Below are 9585 nucleotides of genomic sequence, written 5' to 3'. Positions count from 1 at the left end.
TAAATGTTTGTTAAAATGCATGTAGTAAAAAAAAAAAAAGGCCCCAGGATTGAGAGATAGAACTAGATTTTAGTCTCCTCAGCTGTCTTGGCTAACTAATTTGTTACCAAGTTGCTTCATCAACTTGGTCCAGCTACTCTCTGTGACCTGGGCAGGATACAGAACCTCAGTTTCCTCCACTTCCTTCCTTACAGAGTTGTTGGAAAGATTGAAATAATTTGTGAGAAACACAATAGTGTGAGAGTAGGTACTCAGAAAATGAGTTTCAATCTTCATCTTCTACTGAGATTCTCTTATGTGGTCTCTATACCCAGAGCAATACAAGCTTGTGCTCATAAGAATGCAGACTCTGAAACCAGATTGTTTAAGTCCTGCTTTGCTCCTTACTAGTTACATGAGTTTGCAAAGTGGCTTAACTTTCCAGGACTTACTTTTCTCATCTGTAAATGGGGATGATTGTAATGCCTACCTCGTAGGGTTGTTGTGAGGATTAACAGAGTAAATACACTCACAACAGAGCCTGACCCATCATATAGTTAGATGGTATGATTGGGCCTCAGGATCCTCATTTATAAGAAGTATTTAGGGGATCCCTGGGTGGCGCAGCGGTTTAGCGCCTGCCTTTGGCCCATGGCGCGATCCTGGAGACCCGGGATCGAATCCCACATCGGGCTCCTGGTGCATGGAGCCTGCCTCTCCCTCTGCCTGTGTCTCTGCCTCTCTCTCTCTCTCTCTCTCTCTCTCTCTCTCTCTGTGTGTGACTATCATAAATAAAAAATTAAAAAAAAAGAAGTATTTAGGCTTTAAGCTCCTTGAAGCTTCTGTGACTTTGCACCTGGCTGGAGAAGCTCCTTTCCCCTTCTGTACAGGGGTCCTGCGTCAATCATTAATTTAGTCTCACGCTGGGCTCCTCCGCACCTCTTTCAGGCTTCACTTCCTGATCAGTGGTCTGAGGTCACTCTTCTGGGGGCTTGCCAGGCCCGTCTGGCGTCTTCCTCAGGTCCAGTGCTGGATGAGGAAGCAGCCGTTCTTCCCAGGCCACGGAGGCAGGAGGCTCCATAGCAGGTCTTTCAACCCCCGCCCTCACAGAACCTCCTCTCTTTGACTTAGAGTCCTCCAGAGTGTGGGGTGGGGCCCTGGAACTGCCTGGAAGACTAGGGGTGGAGTGCAGCGCAATTACTGTCCAAATGTAGATTTTCTTTCGAGGGGGATAACCTGGGGGCGACCAGACTTGATTGAGTCCCTTTTAGGGCATGGAGATATAAGGACGGGATGGAGAGGTGTTTCCTCCGGGTTTAACACTCTCACTCCCTTCAGTCCTCTGGTTTCCAGTCTCCTTCGGGAGACAGCAAATTGCAATCCAGGCGAAAAGAGCAACCCCAATTGCCCTTCAACCTCTGAGGACTCTGGACTGGTGTAAACCGCCCTTGGGGGCCGCACTTTATCCTCTTCAACCCTCTGACTCGTCGCTGTCACACATCGCTTCGTCCAAATCCCCAAACAGCCACCCCCTATGGGCTGGGCTATGGCCCTTCCACTCCATCTCACAACCAGCTCCACAGGGTACTCCTCCAGCTCCACTGGGAACTTGATCAGAGCGGGATACGCATGCGCGGACAGCACTTCCACCCTTGAGGGAAGGCCCGGTCTGAGCGGAGAGCGCATGCGCGGACGCCGCGCGCCACTCCCGCAGGCTAGGTTCTGTGAGTGGCGGCGCCGAGCTGGGCTGGCCCATCTCCGAGTCCCCTGCCACCCTCCTTCCTCTCCCTGGATCTTGTCTTCTCACAGTAATTCAGGTCTGCAGGACGGCCCCATATTGGAGTCTAAGTGTGAATCCTTATGTTTAGCTAGCAGTCCCTCTAATAGAGTAAGTAACAAGCATCGTGAATCTAAGATGACTTAGAGGGGGTGCAGCAGCCTGTACGTCGCTGTCCAATCCTTGGTCCCAGAGCGGGCGTCTTTCCCCATCTGGAAGTTGCAGAAATAAAAAAAGGATTTGCGGCCAGCCCAAGCCCCTTCACCAGGCCTTTTAGGTTCCCTTAGGCCTTTTGAGGGCTTGAGCCACCTTTGGGCTCCCTGTGGTGACGAATCAGAGTCTCCTCACTGTGCCCTACACCCCCACCATTGGGGCAGTCTCACATGGTGCAAATGGACTAAGGTAGAGGGCACAGCAATGAGGATGATCGTTACTACTCCCCCTGCCGTCTGGCTCTACTCCTCTGATGCCAACTGACTCCTCATTTCTATTCATTCCTACCTGCTTGCTCTTCTGCCTTTCCTTCAAGCTGTCCTCATCCTCTTTCTTTCCTCCCCCACTTCTTCCCTTGCTCCCGTCCTCTTTGCCTTCCTTGACCTCCATGTAGTCAGAATAGGGGTAGTCTTCCACTGCTTTTCTTCCTCCGACAAGAACCCCAAACCGGTCCTATAATGGCTTCACTAAGCCTGCAGATGACTTCTCGCTTTCTAGCTTGTCTGCGGGGTGAATGTGTAAACCTTGAGGTAATTCTTTCAAAGCTGTGAAGGGGAGGTGGATATAAGTGGAACTGACACTATGTACTGATCATAACACTTGTTGATTCTGTAAAAATCAATAAAAGGAAACCCCATTTAGAATGGAATTCGGAGGCTGGCAGGGGGAGCTCTCACTCCAGCACTAGTTATGAATACAGACCCAAAACGATTCGGAAACACATCTTGCAAGTTCATACTACTTTTCGAACCCAGCAGGGGGAAGGAAGATTTCTTCCTCCTACTGTCTCAACAGCCCAGCCAATGAGAGACGGTGACATTTTAGCCAATGAAAAGCCACTATACTTCTCCCAGTTTACTCCAAGAGACTTTTAATTTATAACAGCTCCTTCCACCCCCACCCCCACCCCCGACTTTTCTTCTATAAAAGAGAGTTCCTCCCTTTTGTTCTCTGGACTTGCTTATGGCTTTGTCTTAGCTTATTTGTGTTGGATTGCAATTCTCGGGTATTCCTTTTATTTTTCTGGTAAAATAACTGAGAGTTTTAATTTGTTTTAAGATTTTATTTATTTTTATTTTAAAGAAAGAACGCACAAGCAGCGGGAGGTAGAGGGTAAGCAGACTCCCCACAGAGCATAGAGCCAACCCAGGGCTTAAACCCATGACCCTGAGATTCCTACCAGAGCTGAAACTAAGACTCAGACACAACCCACTGAGCCACCCAGGAACCCCCTGAGAGTTTTATTTTTAAGCTTAATATTACTTGGTGGTGGGCAGCCCGGGTAGCTTGGCGGTTTAGCGCCGCCTTTGGCCCAGGGCCTGATCCTGGAGACCCGGGATGGAGTCCCACGTCGGGCTCCCTGCGTGGAGCCCGCTTCTCCTGTCTGAATGAATCTCTGCCTCTCTCTCTCTCTGTCTCATGAATAAATCAATAAAATCTTTAAAAAAAATACTTGGTGGCCTTGGGACACCTAGGTGGCTCAGCCGTTGGGCCTCTGCCTTCAGCTTAGGCTGTGATCCTGGAATCCCCAGATCAAGTCCTGCATCGGGCTCCCTAAATGGAGCCTGCTTCTCCCTCTGCCTCTTTCCCTCTGTGTGTCTCTCATGAATGAATATATGAAATATTTTAAAAAGTATATTACTTGGTGGCCCTAAGTGGTATCCAGAAAACATCCCAACAACTCCAAGGCTGGTGAACAAATAGATAACCCATTGGGCTCACTGCTTTCTTACAGACCTTGAGGCTTTGAAAGTAAGTTTTCTCCTGGTTTTCCAGCTGGATGCTTTGTGTCTGAGCTCTCCAGAATTTACTCGGGGTCTATTTAAGGTCTTGTTTGTTCGTTGTTTTTTTTAAATCTGACAGTACTCATTTGGCCTGGTGGAACTGTGCTGACCTTTGGTCTGAGTCCTGTTTGGAACCAGACTGTTCCTGTTGGAATGGGTGCCTGTTTGAAACATGTAGCACTTTGGACCAACTCCATTTTGAGATGGGACTGTTCTGGTTGGAACTGTACTTTAAAAAAAAATTCATTTATTCATGAAAGTCTTGAAAGAAAGTAAGAAAGAAAACCATAGAAAGAAGCCAAAATGGATGAATGTTTGTCCTTACTGACACCAGAGCTACATTCTCAGTGCTTAACTCCACTGCTGTAAAAGCAGCCCCTGCCTTGGAGTCCTAAAACAGTTCCAATAGTGGAGATCTCTAATAAACTTCAACAGGTCCTGTCTCTAAACCTATTCCCTTTTGTCTAGGCCTTTTGAGAGCTACTCATCCTTTTTCTCCTTAGGCACTCTGCCCCATTCATTTATTGGGCTGAAATTTTTTAGAAAAGCATTTGCCAAAATTTCTCCCAAAGGGGGGGGGGAAGTAATTCTAGAATTTGACAGTTAGTAATCAAAATAGCCAACTTGGGGAATTAAATGGCTGACATCTTTTATTTGTTCTGTCTCTGATGCCATTATAGCTGAGTCCAGGGGCACTGATCATGTGCTCCTGTTGGATCAACTACCCTCTTTATGGGCAAAATTTTCAACTGATGTTGGCAAAATCCATACCGCACTTCCTGTCAAGATTCAAATAGATCCTTCAAAACCTCTTCCCAGCTTTCTGCCCCTGGACGCCGCCGAGTAAGCATCATTAAAGTCTCCCCTCCCACCGCCATCATGTCTAAGTCAGAGTCTCCCAAAGAGCCCGAGCAGCTGCGGAAGCTCTTCATCGGAGGTTTGAGCTTCGAAATGACCGATGAGAGTCTGAGGAGCCATTTTGAGCAATGGGGGGCGCTTACGGACTGTGTGGTAATGAGAGACCCCAACACCAAGCGCTCCAGAGGCTTTGGGTTCGTCACGTACGCCACCGTGGAGGAGGTGGACGCGGCCATGAACGCTCTGCCGCACAAGGTGGACGGAAGAGTCGTGGAACCAAAGAGGGCTGTCTGCTGAGAAGATTCTCAAAGACCCGGTGCCCACTTAACTGTGAAAAAGATTTTTTTTGGTGGCATTAAAGAAGACACAGAAGAACATCATCTAAGAGATTATTTTGAACAGTATGGGAAAATTGAAGTGATTGAGATCATGACTGACCGAGGCAGTGGCAAAAAGAGAGGTTTTGCTTTTGTGACCTTTGACGACCACGACTCTGTAGACAAGATTGTCATTCAAAAATACCATACTGTGAATGGCCACAACTGTGAAGTAAGGAAAGCCCTATCGAAGCAAGAGATGGCTAGTGCTCCGTCCAGCCAAAGAGGCCGAAGTGGTTCTGGAAACTTTGGTGGTGGTCGTGGAGGTGGTTTTGGTGGGAATGACAACTTTGGTCGTGGAGGGAACTTCAGTGGTCGAGGTGGCTTCGGTGGCAGTCGAGGTGGTGGTGGATACGGTGGCAGTGGGGATGGCTATAACGGATTTGGTAATGACGGAAGCAACTTTGGAGGTGGCGGAAGCTATAACGATTTTGGCAATTACAACAATCAATCCTCAAATTTTGGACCCATGAAAGGAGGAAATTTTGGAGGCAGAAGCTCTGGCCCCTATGGTGGTGGAGGCCAATACTTTGCCAAACCATGAAACCAAGGTGGCTATGGCGGTTCCAGCAGCAGCAGCAGCTATGGCAGTGGCAGAAGGTTTTAACTACTGCCAGGAAACAAAGCTTAGCAGGAGAGGAGAGCCAGAGAAGTGACAGGGAAGCTACAGGTTACAACAGATTTGTGAACTCAGCCAAGCACAGTGGTGGCAGGGCCTAGCTGCTACAAAGAAGACATGTTTTAGACAATACTCGTGTATGGGCAGAAAACTCGAGGACTGTATTTGTGACTAATTGTATAACAGGTTATTTTAGTTTCTGTTCTGTGGAAAGTGTAAAGCATTCCAACAAAGGGTTTTAATGTAGATTTTTTTTTTGCACCCATGCTGTTGATTGCTAAATGTAATAGTCTGATCATGACGCTGAATAAATGTGTCCTTTTTTAAAACAAACAAACAAACAAAAAAAAAACAAAACCTCTTCCATAATTAAGGCCCTCTAAATAAAGAAGCCCTCAGGGCATCAGGCCCATAGTAAATTACAAGGCTTAGGGCCTCATTATTCCCTGGTTATAGGGGATATTATCCCCCCTCATTATCACTTGTTCCTGTAACACCCCTATTTTACCTGTGAGAAAACCCAATGGCCAAGGATGGAGGCTTGTGCAGCACCTCTGAACAATAAATAATACTGTTATCCCTTAGCACCCTGTTGTTCCTAAGCTTCACATGCTACTGACATCCATGCCCACTGAAAGCACATTTATCACTGTAACTAATCCATGTGGTGCATTTTTAGTACTCCAGATGATAAGGATAGCCAATATCTTTTTGCTTTCACTCAGGAGGAATAGCAATACACCTTGACAGATGAACACTTGTTCCAGGGTTTTACAGAGTCCTTGCTTTTCACAAACCTTAAAAGCTCACATGGATGATATAAAGTTTTCTGCAGGCTCTACCTTGTTATAATACATAGATGATTTGCCTCTCTGCTCCTTTACTCAAACCTCTTCACAGGAGACAGCAAACACCTGTTAACACCTTTGGCCTTGGACCCCACCAGAGCCACCTCTGCCAGCAACATGTTTAAGGTAATTCAGAGGTCTGTGGGGCCAGCCAGTCTGCGTCTGCTCACCTTCAGTCTATGCTTCACCTAAAAAGCACCTCACAAAACTTCCATGAAGGATGGGACACCTGGGTGGCTTTGTGGTTGAGCATCTTCCTTTGGCTCAGGTCTTGATCCCGGGGTCCTGGGATTGAGTCCTGCCCCAGGCTCCCTACAGGGAGCCTGCTTCCCCCTCTGCCTATGTCTCTGCCTCTCTCTCTATGTCTCTTATGAATAAATAAAATCTTTTTATTTTTTTTTATTTTTTTATTTTTTTTTAAAGATTTTATTTATTTATTCATGAGAATACACAGAGAGGAGAGAGAGAGAGGCAGAGACACAGGCAGAGGGAGAAGCAGGCTCCATGCACCGGGAGCCCGACGTGGGATTCGATCCTGGGTCTCCAGGATCCCGCCCTGGGCCAAAGGCAGGCGCCAAACCGCTGCGCCACCCAGGGATCCCTAAATAAAATCTTTTTAAAAACCCAGCTTCTGTGAAGGTTAATGAGCTTTCACTCTATTCCATTCTTGAGGGTCAGTCTAAATATGTAGAGGAACCAAGGATCCAACTTGAAAGCATCTCACATCACCAACATTATTGCAAGCCATATACAAATTAGTGTTAGGAAATGTACTCACAAATTAAGCCCAAGATGCAGAGCTTGGTTAGATAGCTATGAATATCTCCAAAATATACTTCCTGGATTTTTTCCAAGACTTGGTGTTATTGGTTTTGCTGGCATTGTTGGACTACATTTGGCTAGAAGTTCAAAAATTAATTCAGGAAAAGTTGTTCATATGAATGGATTTCATATTGCTTCCCCATATCATGGATATAAATATGTTTTAGTTAAGATCCATATGTTTACTCACTGGACTTAAGCTTTCTCTTGTAGACAGGCATCTGCTGCTTCTGTTAGAAAAGATTGTCCCTACCTGAGGAACCCCTCCCTAACTTCATAGTGATCAGGGAACCCATTTTACTGACCAGGTGCCTCAATGAGTATGTGATGTTTGCTTTCGTTTTGCATGATTATCCCCAGTCTTCAGTTTGTCACATGAACTAATGTCACCATTCAGACTCAATTAGCACAAGTTGTAGCAACCCTCCAAATACCTTCGCCAAAAGCATTGTCTTGGTACTTCAATTTTGTGAAGGCCTAACTGCTTATATTAAAAATAACTGTGCTTTGATAAAGCAATCTTTTCACAGTGCACTCTTGGGGAATGATAACCTTAAGCATCACACCTTGCATCCTGGAGATTTCTTAGGTTGGAAAAGACATGTCCAGAAAGACTCTTCAACCTCGCTGAAAAGGCCCTTATCAGGAACTGCAAACCAGCCCCTATGCTGCCAAACTCCAGGGAATAGACACTTAGATTCATGTGATGCTCTAAAGAAAACACGAAACCTTGACCTGCATACCATCTGAAAGTACAGATTTCCTGGAATTGAAGGAGATGACATCTGATGAGACATCTTTTTCAAGAGGTCCAGACCCCACCTGTACACCTTTTTCTCACTGTTGCTTCTCTCTTTTTTGTGGAAAGACAAGGCCCTCATCTGCATTTCCCAAATCCTTGTGGAAGGAGGAAACCTCTTCTTTTGATTATGGCCTTTCAGAAACGTCTCATGATGATCCCAGGACAAGTTAATTTTCATTTGCTTTTTCTAAAGGGTTGGGAGGTTCAGAATTCACAAAAGTCTTTCTTTCATCTGAACTATTAACTGACTTTGGATTCTTATCCAAATACATGGTCTCTGAGTTAGCAACCTTGCAGACTGTATTATCAATAACATGTTTGGTTCCACACAGTTCTTTGAGATAATACTATTTTAAAATGTCTTTGAAATTTTGCTGTTTTGCAAAGAGTTAATCAGATGTTGCTTCATGTTTATACTTGCACCGTGTCTTCTTCCCAAATACATTCAGTTAATTCTTTCAGTGTGCTCTTGCAGTATTCACTATTCGGTGTTCATGGCCACTTTAAGCAGAGACTTCCATGAGGCATACATGACTCCAGCTTTGCCTTCATAAGGAGAAAGTTTCTCCCCTAAGTTGGAATGGGTGCCAATAGACATTTCAGCTGGCTGCTTTCAGACCTAGCATCCTTATTTGGAACCATCATACAGTTTGAAATTGTAAATGTTACTTCTGTTTTTGTATAATTATTTTAAGTTTCATATTTTGTCACCTATCAAACTTTAAAAACTTAATATACCCAATAAGGCTATCTGGCTCAACCCTTCAAGATGATTTCCAATACATGACCTTGAGAAGATAAAGACTTTAGGTGGGAAGTACCTAAGGTTTCTCCCTCCTAACCTTCCTGGTTGCTCAAATGTGGCCTTAAGTGATTTCTAACTGCTAGGCGCTTTCCCTCCCACGTAGGACATAACAGCCAGAAAAGGTCCTTCCTGATACTGAGGGACAAAACCACTCAATATAAAGAACCTGAGCATTGATCAGTGATGCTTTCAAAGAAAGATCTTGATCAAAGGGGGAAAATATGAAAATTAATAAAAGGAAATATCATTTATTTTTAAAAGATTTTATTTATTTATTCATGAGAGACACACACACACACACAGAGAGAGAGAGAGAGAGAGAGAGAGAGAGAGAGGCAGGGACACAGGCAGAATGAGAAACAGGCTCTATGCAGGGAGCCCGATGTGGGTCTCAATCCCGGGACCCCAGGACAATGCCCTGGGCCAAAGGCAGGCGCTAAACCACCGAGCCACCCAGGGATCCCTGGAAATCTCATTTAGAATGAAATTGGGAGGCTGGCAGGGGGAACTCTCACACCCCCGCTAGTTATCCATTGCAGAACTAACAGGAGGAGGTGGACCTTGCATGTGGAAACTACGAATACTGCAGAGGAAATGAAGATTTCTTCTTCTTTCAGCAACAGCTCGCCCACTGAGAAGCCACTATATTTCAAAGTCCCAGTTTACTCCAATGGATATTTAGTTTGTATCAGATCCTCCCA

General features: G+C 45.5%; 1 pseudogene; it reads left to right on the top strand.

Annotated features, from left to right (window-relative positions):
• Positions 1 to 4465: 4465 nt before the first annotated feature.
• Positions 4466 to 5942, top strand: LOC129517501 (heterogeneous nuclear ribonucleoprotein A1-like; annotated as a pseudogene).
• Positions 5943 to 9585: the final 3643 nt, after the last annotated feature.

The sequence above is a fragment of the Nyctereutes procyonoides genome, unplaced genomic scaffold (assembly GCF_905146905.1).
Source record: "Nyctereutes procyonoides isolate TBG_1078 unplaced genomic scaffold, NYPRO_anot_genome, whole genome shotgun sequence".
In the NCBI taxonomy this organism is placed as follows: Eukaryota; Metazoa; Chordata; class Mammalia; order Carnivora; family Canidae; genus Nyctereutes; species Nyctereutes procyonoides.
This window is presented reverse-complemented; position numbering and strand designations above follow the sequence as displayed.